Below are 14,506 nucleotides of genomic sequence, written 5' to 3'. Positions count from 1 at the left end.
ACATAAAATATTAAAATACAAGATAATTTTTAGATTTGACTTTAATATTCTTCCGTATAATGTATTCTAGTATTAAACGTTCGTATTTATGACGTAAGTATGCATATACTTTCAGAATTCCTCCCCACCCCCCGTTCAGAGTGATTACGTAAAAAGCAACAACAAATATAACTCAGTCGTTACGAAACAAAAGATATGAATGCTCTTAAAATAAGCGCAGTTTATATAAGCATGCTACGACAAGACAGTGATTTTTTTTTCTCTCTTTCCTTTCCCCTCATACATCTGATAAGGAAAAGGATCGGTCAGGAAAAAAGAACACGCAAAATGTGATGATTTCCGAGTTCTCTGACTCTTCTATTCTTTCGTTTTTTTTCTTATCATGACGGTTTTTCCTTTTTGGTGTTTGACCTTATCTTTGTAATGGGTTATAAAGATGTCATCGATTATAGCTTACTTTTGAATGAATTGAAAATACTTGCATAATTTTACGTGATAAGGCGGGATGAAAGCGGTTTGTGAAATATAGCGTTGAGAGTGTTACATCTCACATTAATATCTTCAGCTTTAAATTTTAACTTTTCTAAATAAGTTTAAATGATTTACTTACTAGGCATTAAAATTAATTATATTTTTTATAAAGGTTAAATTGGTTAAAAAAATATAATAAAGCAATACTAGCAGAGAATTCATTTTAATTGAAATAAACGTTAACCATTATTTTTTATGAAACTATTCGATTTATAAAGATAAGGCAAGTCTTACTCTCGTTTATAAAAATTTCTCAACTGCGGCAAATCAATAAAAGATCTTAAAAGCGACCTGTTAAAATAAATACAAACGTATTAATGCCATTTTCATACTTATTTAAGGATTTTATAATGCAATATCTTTAATTGAATTATACTTTTATTAATTATCTTTCGTTTTATTGTTTTCCAATGTCAAGCTTGTGAAAAGCGTATACCTTCAACAACTTCAATTCCGTTTATAAAATGCATTGCAAATACAATTGCTCAATACAAAATATTAACGAAAGCACAAGATTAAAACATATATGTTAACAACTACATTAGGTGAGTTACTTTCATATTTATTTAAAAGTACAATCCTTTAAAAAAATTTTGTTGCTTTTTTTATGAATATTTTTATTTTTTAGGCTGTTGAAATAGTGAAGAAATCAATTTACAATTCTAACATTTGTGATACTGTGTTGTCTTCTGCATTTTTTTCCTTTCATAAACTACGTAGTAAAAGCGAATAAACTTAGTTAATGCGCATGCGCAACAGCAAGAAAATGGATGACGTGATACGTGGCAGTTCTACCTTCTGATTTAGTAAGCAGAACTTCTGAGTTCCGAACATGGTACCTCTACTATGAAAGGCATCAATTTTTTCCACTATTTCCCTCCCTTAGTGGGAAAGAGTTTTAAAACATTGATGAATTATTTTACGGTTAAATTACATAGTTTATAACAACATTTATTAATACAATGTGTAAGTTGGGTTTTTAATGCAATTTCGCAATGCCTATATATGAGCCAACCTTACGAAGGGAAATTATGCAAAGAGAAACATGCATATCTTTCAACCCACCCCAAAGCACAATTCTTTCAGGCATTCTGAGTTAAATTACCAGGTTGGACTATACTCTGCAAGGCCTCTAAGGTAATGCGAGTTTCAGAATCATCCTTAACTCTAGTTAATTTTTAAAACTAGATAGCTTTATTAATTGTAATGCAATATTTAATCTAGCAACTTTTAAGTAATAATGTTGCTAATGTATTATAAGCTATATATTAAATAATATATAGAATATGACTGCATATCACCTTTATGAGAATTAATTTTATCATTTCAAGTATAAAAAATTAAATTAAAAGTAATTTTGAAAAAAATCGGTATAAAAGTTTTTAACGTGATCAAATGATATAATATAATGATTGTAGGAGAAAAAAAGGTGACACTGACCAAGAAATAAGCATGAAAAAAAAAAAAAAAACCAATAAGAATTAATTCTCTTATATTGATTTTAATTTCCATAAATTCGAGTGCGTTGCCCTATTAATTAATAAGATCAAATACTTTTAAAAAAATAACATTAAAATAATTATCCATTTTGCCTATTTGGTAATCCATCTCAATATATTGCGAATAAAATGAATAAAAAAAATGAATTCTACCGTTTGGGAAGATATTTGAAAAGAGATAAATTTGATTATATAATGTTTTTATAAATATTTTGCCGTTATGTAAGATACATTATCTCATAATTTTTTTTACTATTTCTCTCTTTACTTCAGAAAGCCCATGAAAATAATTAGTTCGTCTCTGAATCAAAATAAATAAAGCCGAAGCAAACTTTATTCAGCGAAAAAAAAAAAAAAAAAAAAAAGAATCTGCTATACAATTCGCAAACAAAAAAAGTGTAAAAAAGAAAATCATTGTTTATCATGCACAGCAGATGAAATAATGTTCCCAAATCAAATTTAATCTACGGACTTATTAATGTAGAACTTACAGTAACCTAGAAGCAGAAGGGAATAAAAATAAAAAATAAAAATCCCAATTTTTCGCGCTAGGTTTCAGTAAATAAAATTGATGACAAATAAATGTCGGAATCCTCTTCCATCCTTTTTCACTTCTAACTCGTAGCGAACTCGTTCCGACTTTCGCATCAGGAAGTCGGAAGGTCCATCGCGCCAAATGAGATGCTCGCCAAGTTCCCGCATCTCCCGTGATTCATTTCGGCGGGAAAATATCTCCACGTGGCGGTTGTGACGTCGATGCTGATGCCTCTAGAATGCTCCTCAAACAGAGAGGAAGTAATCGTTGCATTTCCTTTTAGAACGGGCGAATTCCGCCTACTCCATTGGCTGCATGTGAGAGGGGTTTTTGATTTTCGAAAAGGGAACTTTCGAATCGATTTATTCCAGTTTACTTTTCTTTGTTTCGAATGAACAATTTTACGATATAGCGTATTTGCGACGAAATCTGTGATGGATATTTTATATTTGTTTTTATTGTATTTTCGACCCAATAAAACTTTCATTCAAAAAAAGAAAGAAAAAAAATCAGCGAATAGAAACGTAAACATATTTACAATCTGAAAAATTCCAGAAAAGAGGAGTCAAATTTTCAGAAAGCTTCAATATTTTATTGGTTCAGCTATAACGTTAACAGATCAAAACGGTAGTGAAAATGAAACGAAATATTTCAAGAAATTATTTTGTTAATATTATTTTGAAAATTGGTGTAAAATGTTTTCTTGGTTATTCTTTTTCAGCTTTTTAAATCAAATAAATATATTATACCTTTTATGAAAAATAAATATAACATTCACAAGATAATTGAATTTATTATTCATTTATTCAGATGATGCTATCGTAAAAAAGCAAAAATGGAATATAATTTTCATATACTCTGCTATAATGCATCATTTGAAGACGTGCATGTTATATTCGTACATATAAACATGTATAATTATTACTCTCCAATTTAACTCAAAATTTTGTTGTTGTTTATTGTTGTACATTACTCCTTTATATTATTTAAACTATATATCATATAACATTATAATGTAACACTACCTTATATATTTAGTAAATTTAAAATCATCAATTTAGTATTGCATTGTTACACTCCAACAACTAATTTTTTGAAACAACAATTAAAAAAAATTAAAAACTTGAATTGTTTGCATATCTAGCTATTTAGAAAGTGTATTTAAATGTAATAGAGTATATGTCCCATTCCTCCCCTCGCCTCCGTATAGGACATAGTCGTTTTACACACAAACATCTCCTTTTTGGCCAGGCAACACCAAAGTGCTCCACATGTTGTGTAGATTTTACCATTAAACATATTTTAATAGAGTGCGCATCTTTTAATTCCTTTCGTTTACACTTCTTTAAATCATCGTCATTAACTTTACAAGACCTGGTGGGTGAAAATTTCCACCCAAACATTTTTAAATGTTTAAAAACCATTGGTTTTTATAGTTGTATTTAGCATTTTTTAACTTCTGTTCACATTCGACAATTCACATCAATTCATTGTAACGTTCGTTTTTCGAATTAGTATTTCATTTATAAATTCATTAACCTTATATATTTCTGCACTTTCATTTTTCCCATTTTTTGATACATTTGGCTTTTATATCTTAACATGTGTGTTTATATAAATTATTTTTATGTTTCTTACCATCTGCTTGGCGCAGCATAGCCAAACGTGGCTCTTGCGCCAAAAAAAACCGAACAACCAACCAACCAACTCTAATTGATGTTGCCCCATTCTTCCCACTGTAGAATTTTCTTTTAAAATGCATATCACATAAACTATGTTACATTTCAGTTTAATTTGACTGTTTGTTTGCAAACGATACATTTTGGAGTTTATATATACATTTAAATTCCGTTTTAAACACAAACGATATTGCAGCTGGTGTAACAATTAGAATCATGCAAAAGATTATAGATGCTCTATCTAATGGATAAATTAGAAATAGATTCTAATCTTTTATTTAGACAAAAAAGCAGCTGTCTCTTTCCTCCCAACTCTCCACTAGTTATTAAACAAACTTTTTATTTATTTTATATTATTATTATTGAAAAACTTGTGTTTCAACTACCTTTCTTCTCCTTTATATGGCAACATAATCCGGAAGCAAAATTAAAGGTCTGTTTTGGATTGCCAAATCAACAACTTAAAGCAATAAAATTGCTGTTATGTATTTTTTTCCCAGATTTTAATTGTTTTTATGACAATTTGACTGGGCTAAACGATCATCCTACTTTAATTAATAATTGAGGTTCAATATCATAATTTGGAATAGCATTAAATTTTAATAGCAATAAGCTATAGTGATCTGCACAAGCACTCTTATCGATTGAGCTTTAAAAGAATTTTCGATAATTAAATATTTGGGGTATAGGAAAAATGAGAAGCAGCAATTGATTAAGTGATCTTTCGATCAAAATTAACCAGCAAGATCTTAGTTTTTGTCCAGGACTGTAAAAAGAGCTTTTCTCTTCAACAAGTATTTTGAACATTTCGAATTTTAGCTCAGAAAATCTCGTTATTCATTCATTCAAAGAAAGGCAGCTGAGTTTTTTTGATTTTAGGAGCATTAATTGATTCTCCCAGAGGGAAAACTATAACAAGAAAAAGGTCAAAAGACACAATGGAGTGAAAAGAAGGTTGCAATATTGCAGAGAATCTATAAATTCTAGAAGGAAACGAAGAAAAAAAATTTTTGAAATACTTTGAATTTAAAAGAGTTATACGATTTTTAAAATATAGAAAATATAATAAGCACAACAAATATAATAATATAGCATATAGCAAATGCTTTTCAAATAACAATAACATTCAGGAAAAAAAAATTGAATTTTACGAAAAACAGCATTAAGGGGAAAAAGTAATGAAATTATTAAAATTAAAATTGTGATAAGGGAAGAAAAATATAACATAAACATCAAACTAAACCTACTTATTGCCAAATATTATATGAAATAAAAATAAAACATAAAATCAAATGTTAAAATGCAGAACAAAAATACACACACACAAGCATATATAATATCGATTAAATAGACAGATAGATAAAAATAAATAAATGAGACAGATTAATACAGCAAAAAATATTGGAACTACTTGACATTTGTTTTTTAAAATATCGAAAATCAAGGCATTTTATTTAGATATCTTATAGTAAAATAAATTCATCAGTGTTATGCGCTGCATATTTCGCAGCATTTTGTTTGTTTCTTTATTTGCAGTTAATTTGCTATGGTATAGGTGTATCATGAAAAAAAAAAATTTCTTAACTGGATTCATTTATCTAGCTTTAAATTAAAGAAAATGCATATTTTTAATAAACCCCATGCCCTATGAATTAATTAATGTCTTTTTCGATATCATATGGATATTCACGTGAAATACATAATGCTAATACAATGTTAGAGTGTAATGAACATCTCATTGGAGAAAATGTGTAAAGCAACATGCCATTAAATATTATACAATGTATGCAGCAACTTTTGTTATGTGAATATGGTACCGCCAGAACTGTCCCTTTGTTGGTTGTATGAAAAAGGAATTTATAAAAACAGCAATCATAGATTTTTTTTTCTCCTGACACTTTTGTGAATTCTAAAATAGTCTTCAAATCAATATTAATGATACTTTATTGATAAACTCAAAAGGAATTTCGGCTGTTGAGAGTTTCCCGCCAATATAAAAACGGCATTTGAATTCTTTCCTGAAAATAGAGTTGTAGAGAAACAATTTATAAACTGTTACAAAGCTAAATTTCAATAAATTTGCTCAAAATAGTCATTCTCCGTGTTCATTTTCATCACTATTTTATATTTTAGTACAGTAATAATTTTTAATAATGTTGTCAAATTAACTAGTTATTTTTAAATTTCATGAAAAATGGTTAATATTTTAAACCTATTGTTTCATTGTAATGAAATAGTTTTAATAATTATTCTTATAAATTAAGTTTTTTAAAGACTAATTCCTGAACTGTTTTGTTCCCATTAATAATCTATCATGCCAAGGTTGAAAATAAACTTCTTTTTTTTTTTTGAGAAGAAAAAGGAATTAATCTCTTGCACAATTTCAACTGAGAGCAGCAGTCAAAACGCATTATAATTTAAACAGCAAACTAAAAAACTTTTTAAAACGTCTCATTTAGTATTTGTAACCATACTTCGCAAAGATATCGATGAACTGGTGGAAGAACATAGCAATTACCGAAGCTAGAACTATAGAGCTGTATTCTGTGTCACAGTAAAAAGCTGCGGAGGAGATTTTGTGAATAGAGGAGGAAATATTCAACAACTTTCCAACGAAAAAGAGTGTGCTGAAATTGCAATAAGTTGAATTATTGTATCGTACGTTGAAAAGCATCAAACTAATAAGGCAATAGCTATTCATAATACTATGTAATTTGTTTAATGATAGGGCTGTGTCTAATTTTAAAACGTAGACAGAGACAAATGTCTTCAGATTACTTTCCTGTGAAATAAAGCACGCATTATAAATAATAAATTGCATTGGTGCACATTTGTTTGAATGTATTTTTAAGAATGGTATGCATTGTCCTATTATACATTGATTCCTATGAAAAAAAAATGCGACCCTTAATGAGTGGTTCACATTACGAATGAGATTCAAGGACGAATTGCGCTCGTTAAGCTATGTTATACTAACGTTCCCTTCCATTGTAATAATAAAAAAATAACAACAATAACAAGTACTGGAACAATGTTCTGGCTCCACTACATTCCTGGTGTAGACTGGATTGTTTAGACAGGTGGCAGTCGATGGGATGCCGGAAGGTTGCAAACTCGAGACCGGATTCCACATAAAATTCTCTGACTTCATGAGTCTAGTTCATGCTAAATGCATATGAAAGTTCTCAAGCTGTCGTGAGGGAGAAGTTTGGAAAGAGATAGCATAAGCCAAAGTTACCTTTGGAAAAGAAGTTAAAATTTGCGAAGTCCTTCTCAAAATAATTCTTATAGTTTCAAAACGAGAAGTTTGGACTAAAGATACTAAATTAGGACACTATATCTCTAGTACAGATTAGATTCTTTAGCCTGGTGACAGTCGATGAAGAGCCGGAGGGTCACCAACTCGGGACCTGATTCCGCATAAAACTCTCCGAATGCTTTATGTGCTCGAATATAATATAGTCTAGTCCAAAACGAGCTCTTGAATTATAAGATTCAATTTCTTGGTAAGTTAAATAAAAAATTTTTAGATAAGACAATAAATTAAAAAGATACCAATGCTCGAGTCAATCGAATAATCATTTCATTTTGTATTTCTTTTGTTGGATTCACCTTGTGCATCTTCATAATCAGATGTCACTGACTCCAGGGGTGGAGCAGGTGTTCCGGATAGGCTTCAGCACTCGCGCAATCGGAAAGTAGAACGTTTCATTCACGCTCTTTGACATAGATTCCACTCTGCCCTTTGTCTTGGTCTTCTGCAAATACAATAAAGAGAATTTATGGGTATTTTTACTAAGTGAACAAATAAAAAAAACTGTCAAGTGGTTTTTTTCTCCCCCTACTTGGCTCAGTTTGCCGATTATTAAACAAGTTATTCTTTCGAGCAAACTATTGAAATGATTATTGAATTTTCCCTTAATAATAACAACAAAAATGATTCTGTTTCATCGATATTTTCTTTAAATAATCTTTATCGATGTGTGATGTCCAGAATTCTTATCTTCAGAAAGATGATGATTTATAATAATTATGAATATCATCCTCCTTCTTCTTAAATATTTACTTTCCGTTTTTTAGTCACAATAACACGAAACCGGATAAGTTCCACCGTGAATCTATCAAGATTCTTTTCCTCACTAACACCTCATTTCAGAGTAGTACTAATTTTACACTCATGTAATGCAATGCATTCATTTGGATAAATTGAACCAAATTAATTTTGGAATCTATATGAAAATCTACTTGATCAAGATGGTTGACAAGGTAAACATTAATGTGCATAAGGTTGCTAGAGGAACTATTCTGCTTACCTGGTGGGGTAATCATATTAGTGAAAAACTCAAGGGCCACGTTGTAGACCTGGATCTATTAATAGTATCGCGAAAGGAAAGAAAACGACTCGAGTTACAACAAACGATTTTGATGTTTAAGGATTTGACGTTGATTGTTGTTAAGATGAAGGATTGATGTAAAAGGACGAAACTTTTAGGTGTTAAAGGCTTATGTAAGTATTTTATTAGGCATCTGCCTAGGGCTGTTCGACTTAAAAGAGGGGGCATATAAGCCAATTAAAGAAGATGAACTGAATTAAGTTACCCTCCATTAGCAATAATTTCCTTCTCGGTTGAAATCTAATGTGCCCTTAGAGTTTGTCGATAATGTGGCAACACAAGAAGGCGGAGTAATCCTTTTTCATAGTATTAGTTACTTGTCAGTCATATTGATTTTTGATTTATGCGGCTTGGGATCTTTGACGATATGAAGGCACAGATTAAAGTAGATTTCAATTAGTTTTGCTTTACAACCATAATAGTAGGGTCCAAATAGGAATATAAGAATGAAAATTATTTTGAGTTGAAATCTACGTTAATATGCCCCTTCACTTGGCCAAGAGTGCAAACAGTGACAAATAGCCAAAGTAACAAGGGTACAACTCCACAAAGTATAATATTAGTAAACGAATTCGCAACAGAGTTGCTCTTGAAGAACTACTACACTTGATTATTTGGATTATCGTATTGGAGAGAAACGCAAGAGCACATTAAAGTAAATTTCAACCGAAATTTTTATAAGAAAAATTCATATTTAATAGCAGTTACAGCTAGCATATGCATCTGTTAAAGATATTGCAACCAAGGCAGGGTTAAAAGCTCACAGAAAAGATAACAAAAGTAATTCCGAAGAAACTCCTTTCAAATCCGATTATGTTTAATTCACAAGGAAAACAATACAAATTGTTTCGAAATTACAGTAGAAACCGTTCCATACACAGAGGCAAGACTTAGACACAACAAAAGGTAAACTATTTTTGCCAACTCATGAAGCTGTAGTAGCGCTGCAAAGTGACAGGATTTCCTTTGCACTTTCGAAAGAGTTTTGGTTAATCTAAGTTATTTCAAAGAAGGGAAATAATTAACGCGTTATGTTCTTGTCTCAGCGGAAAAATTTACATTCGGAAATGATATCTCTTATTTCTCAATAACCAAGAAAATATTGTTAGTTTCAAATCGAGTATGGTAAAGTTTTCTTTTTTTAAATACTCAGTTTACATGACGATTTTTGATATTTTTATCTTTCTTTTTTTGTAACTACATAACTAAACTAGTAACTAAATAACATGTTTATGAGCATCACTTTTTATTTTCATGAATTTTCTGTGGCAGAAACTCATTCTGAAATATATGGATGGAAATTCATGCTTATTAGGTTACCAATGATACAGAGATAAAAAATATGCTACAATAAGTAGCTTATAACTAATTAATTTAGCTTTATTGGCATCCTATTTTGAAGTAACACAGATTTATTTTTGTACGGATCTCAACATTTAGAATCGTTATAGGATGATGAAGATAGTGTCAGAACCATCAACAGAAAATTAGACAATCAGAACCATCAAGATTTCAGCGAAAAATTTAATCCGGGAAGACACGCATCGGGCCGCCTACACTCATATCACAGAAAATAAATTTTTCAGTGGAAAAAGTATAGTTTCACAATAGTTGCATTCAAGGCAATTGAAAATTGAATCGGTATTTCGAAAATTTACTCCATTTCTTATCTCAAAAAAACAGGTGTTCTGACCTCTGAAGCCCGATCGGCGCGCTCGCGTTTCAGAATTAGATTGTTTAAAAGAAGGTCGCAACTGTATTTTATACCGATTTTAGAAATGGAACCTTTTTTTGTTATCAATTCAATATAAATTCAATTCACCATATGTCTTGTATTGTTCAGTCATTTTTAAAATCCATACGACTAAATACTTTTAAATCTCGCAATTTAGAAGAAATATTTGTCTGAAAATATCATTTCTGTTTTGTGCAATTAACGTTTTTTTATAACAAAATGTAACTTTATATATGTTTTGAGATGAAAGAAAGGATTACAGGGATCTAGTAGTAAAGTATCAATGTTGCACAGAAAGAGGCCCAAGTTCGAAACCCGATTCTCTTAAAAATATACCGTGCATGCGGGGGCTGGCAAATGCTGAAGCCGACGTCGTGCCTTTGATCCACCGCTGTGTGGAGATAACAGGACAGATACCGATAACTTCACTTCGGCAACATAACAGTGTCATTTTTTTTAATTCCAAATGATATTAAAAGAACACAAAATTATCAGAAAGAAAGAAAACATGTCTATAATTTCATTACTTTTTTATTTTTCAATTCCGCTTTAAGACAGTAATAATTTTGCTACAAACAATTCTTAAATAACACGTATGATTGATAGATTGCCGTATTACGTGAAACAAGAGATTGGTACAAAAATATGGCAGATAAAAATTATACAAAAAATAATATTATATTTCTATAATTGCTCCTCCAAATATGGCCAATTTAACCTCATTTGGAGATTTTGCAATGTTTTTTCTGCATTTAAATCAGCGGAAGTGGTCTCTTCAAAACTTTCTCGCACCGTCTCTAATACATTTGAATTCGTGTTTCAGAAACGTTTTGAATATTGACCCAGAGCTACAGTCACAAAATCTCAATACCAAATATGACATATTTAAGTTATGGAGTTTACATGCTTCTGAAAGTACAGGCAGACAGACGTTCAACGCCTCGTTGGATTTGGCTCATGATATGATTATATGATACGTGTCTACAATATAGATGTTAAATCTGTCTTATATATGTAGCTCACTTTGTTTTGTAATTAACGCATTCGCTTATATTCGAACAGTCCGACAGACAGACTTCCACTGAATACATTTTGCTCAAAATCTGACAGAAATCTGCAAATTTCATGCAAAGAGCACATACCGAATTTCGTCCATCTAGCTCATAGCGCTTTAGAGTTATCTTTGTCACAGACAGGTAGATAGACATAATGCCAAAATTGTGTTTCGCGAACTAGGAAATATCTAAAATGTGAAGATTCATCGAAATTTCGAGTTCGAATTTTTTGACGGTTACAATATTTTCTCTATACTTCGAAGTAAAAATGCATATTGAACACATTTTCTAAGATTTCTGGGTTTTTTCGCAAAGCTCTCTTTTATACTTTTGCTATCTTAATAAACTTCTGGAGTCTCTTTATTATTCTTATTCTTATTTATTTTTATTGGCAACAAAATAGGGGGAGGGGATGAGCTTTGTACTACAGATCAACAAATCTGTAGTATAAACCCACAAAAACGCACATAATTATTCTTAAAAGCCTCATATTTTCAGTTCAATTTTATGAATTTTTTTTAATGGACCAACTGAACTGCCAGAACTCTGAGCAGTAGTTATAATATATTATTACACTCATTCTCAAAAAACATTATTTTCTTTTCTTGAGTTTTAGTACTATTTTATTTGTTCATAACGTCGTGAAAATAACAATATAATAAGTACTGATCGCCAGTATTTTATTTTTCCAGATTGGTTTTTAGGCCTAAACATTATAAATGCCAATGGGATCAAAATGACCCATTCTTAGGCATTTAAGTATACTATTTTCGGCTTAGTACTATTGTTATTTTTTAAAAATAAATTGCCATCCGAAACATTATGTATTAATATATGATTTTTTCGCTGTCCTTCATCAAGGGCGTTTCCTTTTCGACAACTCATCTTCATTTCTGAAATTCTTCCGCGTTATCTTGGATACTAATCGATATTTTTTGCTAAAAAAAGTTATTTTAGAATGACTTACTTTTGGCAAAGCTATCCTTATAAATATCATTATATATGCAATGAAAGTTAGTTAATTCATACTTTCTCATTCTGAAATCATATATAATACAGAATTTTTCTCTGATCTCCCGAATACTTTTAGAATAAATGTTAATATACCGCCTATAATTAGAACTCATTTTGGCTATTTCAAAATAAAAACTAAAATTGTAATGTGTCTTTTACATAATTTTTTGGGATGAAAGATATATTTTTTTTATAAGGGATTAGATATAAACTTCTCTTTCATCCTTTAACTAGAGGTTCTCAAAAGTTTAAGCACGGGGTACCAATTTTTAAAAACCGAATCTAGAGCGACCTATTTCATCCTAAACCAAAAGACTTTTTTCCCCCCCCCCTTTGAATTTTCACTAAAGTATTGATTTTTTTTACTGCAAAATTCTTTAGTGATAATACATATAATCCTGCTTCTTAATTATCTAATAGAATATTTTAAAAGTTAGAAAATTCTGGACATATATTTACTAACAGAATTAAATATTAATAATTAAAAATGTTTTATTCTTTGATTCTCCATTTAAGACGCTTTTATTCTTTGACTGTAAAGTTCTATTATGATGGTACATATAATCGTTCTTCTTATTTATGTGATAAAATATTTAATGATTTTTTTGAACCCTGGACTTACAATTACGAACAGAATTGAATATTATAAATTAAAAAATGTTTTATTCTTTGATTCTCCATTTAAGACGCTTTTATTCTTTGACTGTAAAGTTCTATTATGATGGTACATATAATCGTTCTTGTTATTTATGTGATAAAATATTTAATGATTTTTTTGTACCCTGGACTTACAATTACGAACAGAATTGAATATTATAAATTAAAAATGTTTTATTCTTTGATTCTCCATTTAAGACGCTTTTATTCTTTGACTGCAAAGTTCTATTATGATGGTACATATAATCGTTCTTCTTATTTATGTGATAAAATATTTAATGATTTTTTTGTACCCTGGACTTACAATTACGAACAGAATTGAATATTATAAATTAAAAATGTTTTATTCTTTGATTCTCCATTTAAGACGCTTTTATTCTTTGACTGCAAAGTTCTATTATGATGGTACATATAATCGTTCTTCTTATTTATGTGATAAAATATTTAATGATTTTTTTGTACCCTGGACTTACAATTACGAACAGAATTGAATATTATAAATTAAAAATGTTTTATTCTTTGATTCTCCATTTAAGACGCTTTTATTCTTTGACTGCAAAGTTCTATTATGATGGTACATATAATCGTTCTTCTTATTTATGTGATAAAATATTTAATGATTTTTTTGTACCCTGGACTTACAATTACGAACAGAATTCAATATTATAAATTAAAAATGTTTTATTCTTTGATTCTCCATTTAAGACGCTTTTATTCTTTGACTGCAAAGTTCTATTATGATGGTACATATAATCGTTCTTCTTATTTATGTGATAAAATATTTAATGATTTTTTTGTACCCTGGACTTACAATTACGAACAGAATTGAATATTATAAATTAAAAATGTTTTATTCTTTGATTCTCCATTTAAGACGCTTTTATTCTTTGACTGCAAAGTTCTATTATGATGGTACATATAATCGTTCTTCTTATTTATGTGATAAAATATTTAATGATTTTTTTGTACCCTGGACTTACAATTACGAACAGAATTGAATATTATAAATTAAAAATGTTTTATTCTTTGATTCTCCATTTAAGACGCTTTTATTCTTTGACTGCAAAGTTCTATTATGATGGTACATATAATCGTTCTTCTTATTTATGTGATAAAATATTTAATGATTTTTTGAACCCTGCAGTTACATTTACGAACAGAATTGAATATTATAAATTTAAAATGTTTTATTCTTTGATTCTCCATTTAAGACGCTTTTATTCTTTGACTGCAAAGTTCTATTATGATGGTACATATAATCGTTCTTCTTATTTATGTGATAAAATATTTAATGATTTTTTTGTACCCTGGACTTACAATTACGAACAGAATTGAATATTATAAATTAAAAATGTTTTATTCTTTGATTCTCCATTTAAGACGCTTTTATTCTTTGACTGCAAAGTT

General features: G+C 29.6%; 1 long non-coding RNA gene across 1 annotated transcript in view; it reads left to right on the top strand.

Annotated features, from left to right (window-relative positions):
* Positions 1-1,474: 1,474 nt before the first annotated feature.
* LOC129974857 (uncharacterized) overlaps positions 1,475-14,506 on the top strand; it is a 106,930-nt gene continuing 93,898 nt past the window's right edge. Inside the window, exon 1 of the long non-coding RNA XR_008784984.1 lies at positions 1,475-1,668. This is a non-coding gene — a long non-coding RNA (uncharacterized LOC129974857). The remainder of the gene's footprint in view (positions 1,669-14,506) is intronic.

Source organism: Argiope bruennichi, chromosome 7 (genome assembly GCF_947563725.1).
Source record: "Argiope bruennichi chromosome 7, qqArgBrue1.1, whole genome shotgun sequence".
In the NCBI taxonomy this organism is placed as follows: Eukaryota; Metazoa; Arthropoda; class Arachnida; order Araneae; family Araneidae; genus Argiope; species Argiope bruennichi.
This window is presented reverse-complemented; position numbering and strand designations above follow the sequence as displayed.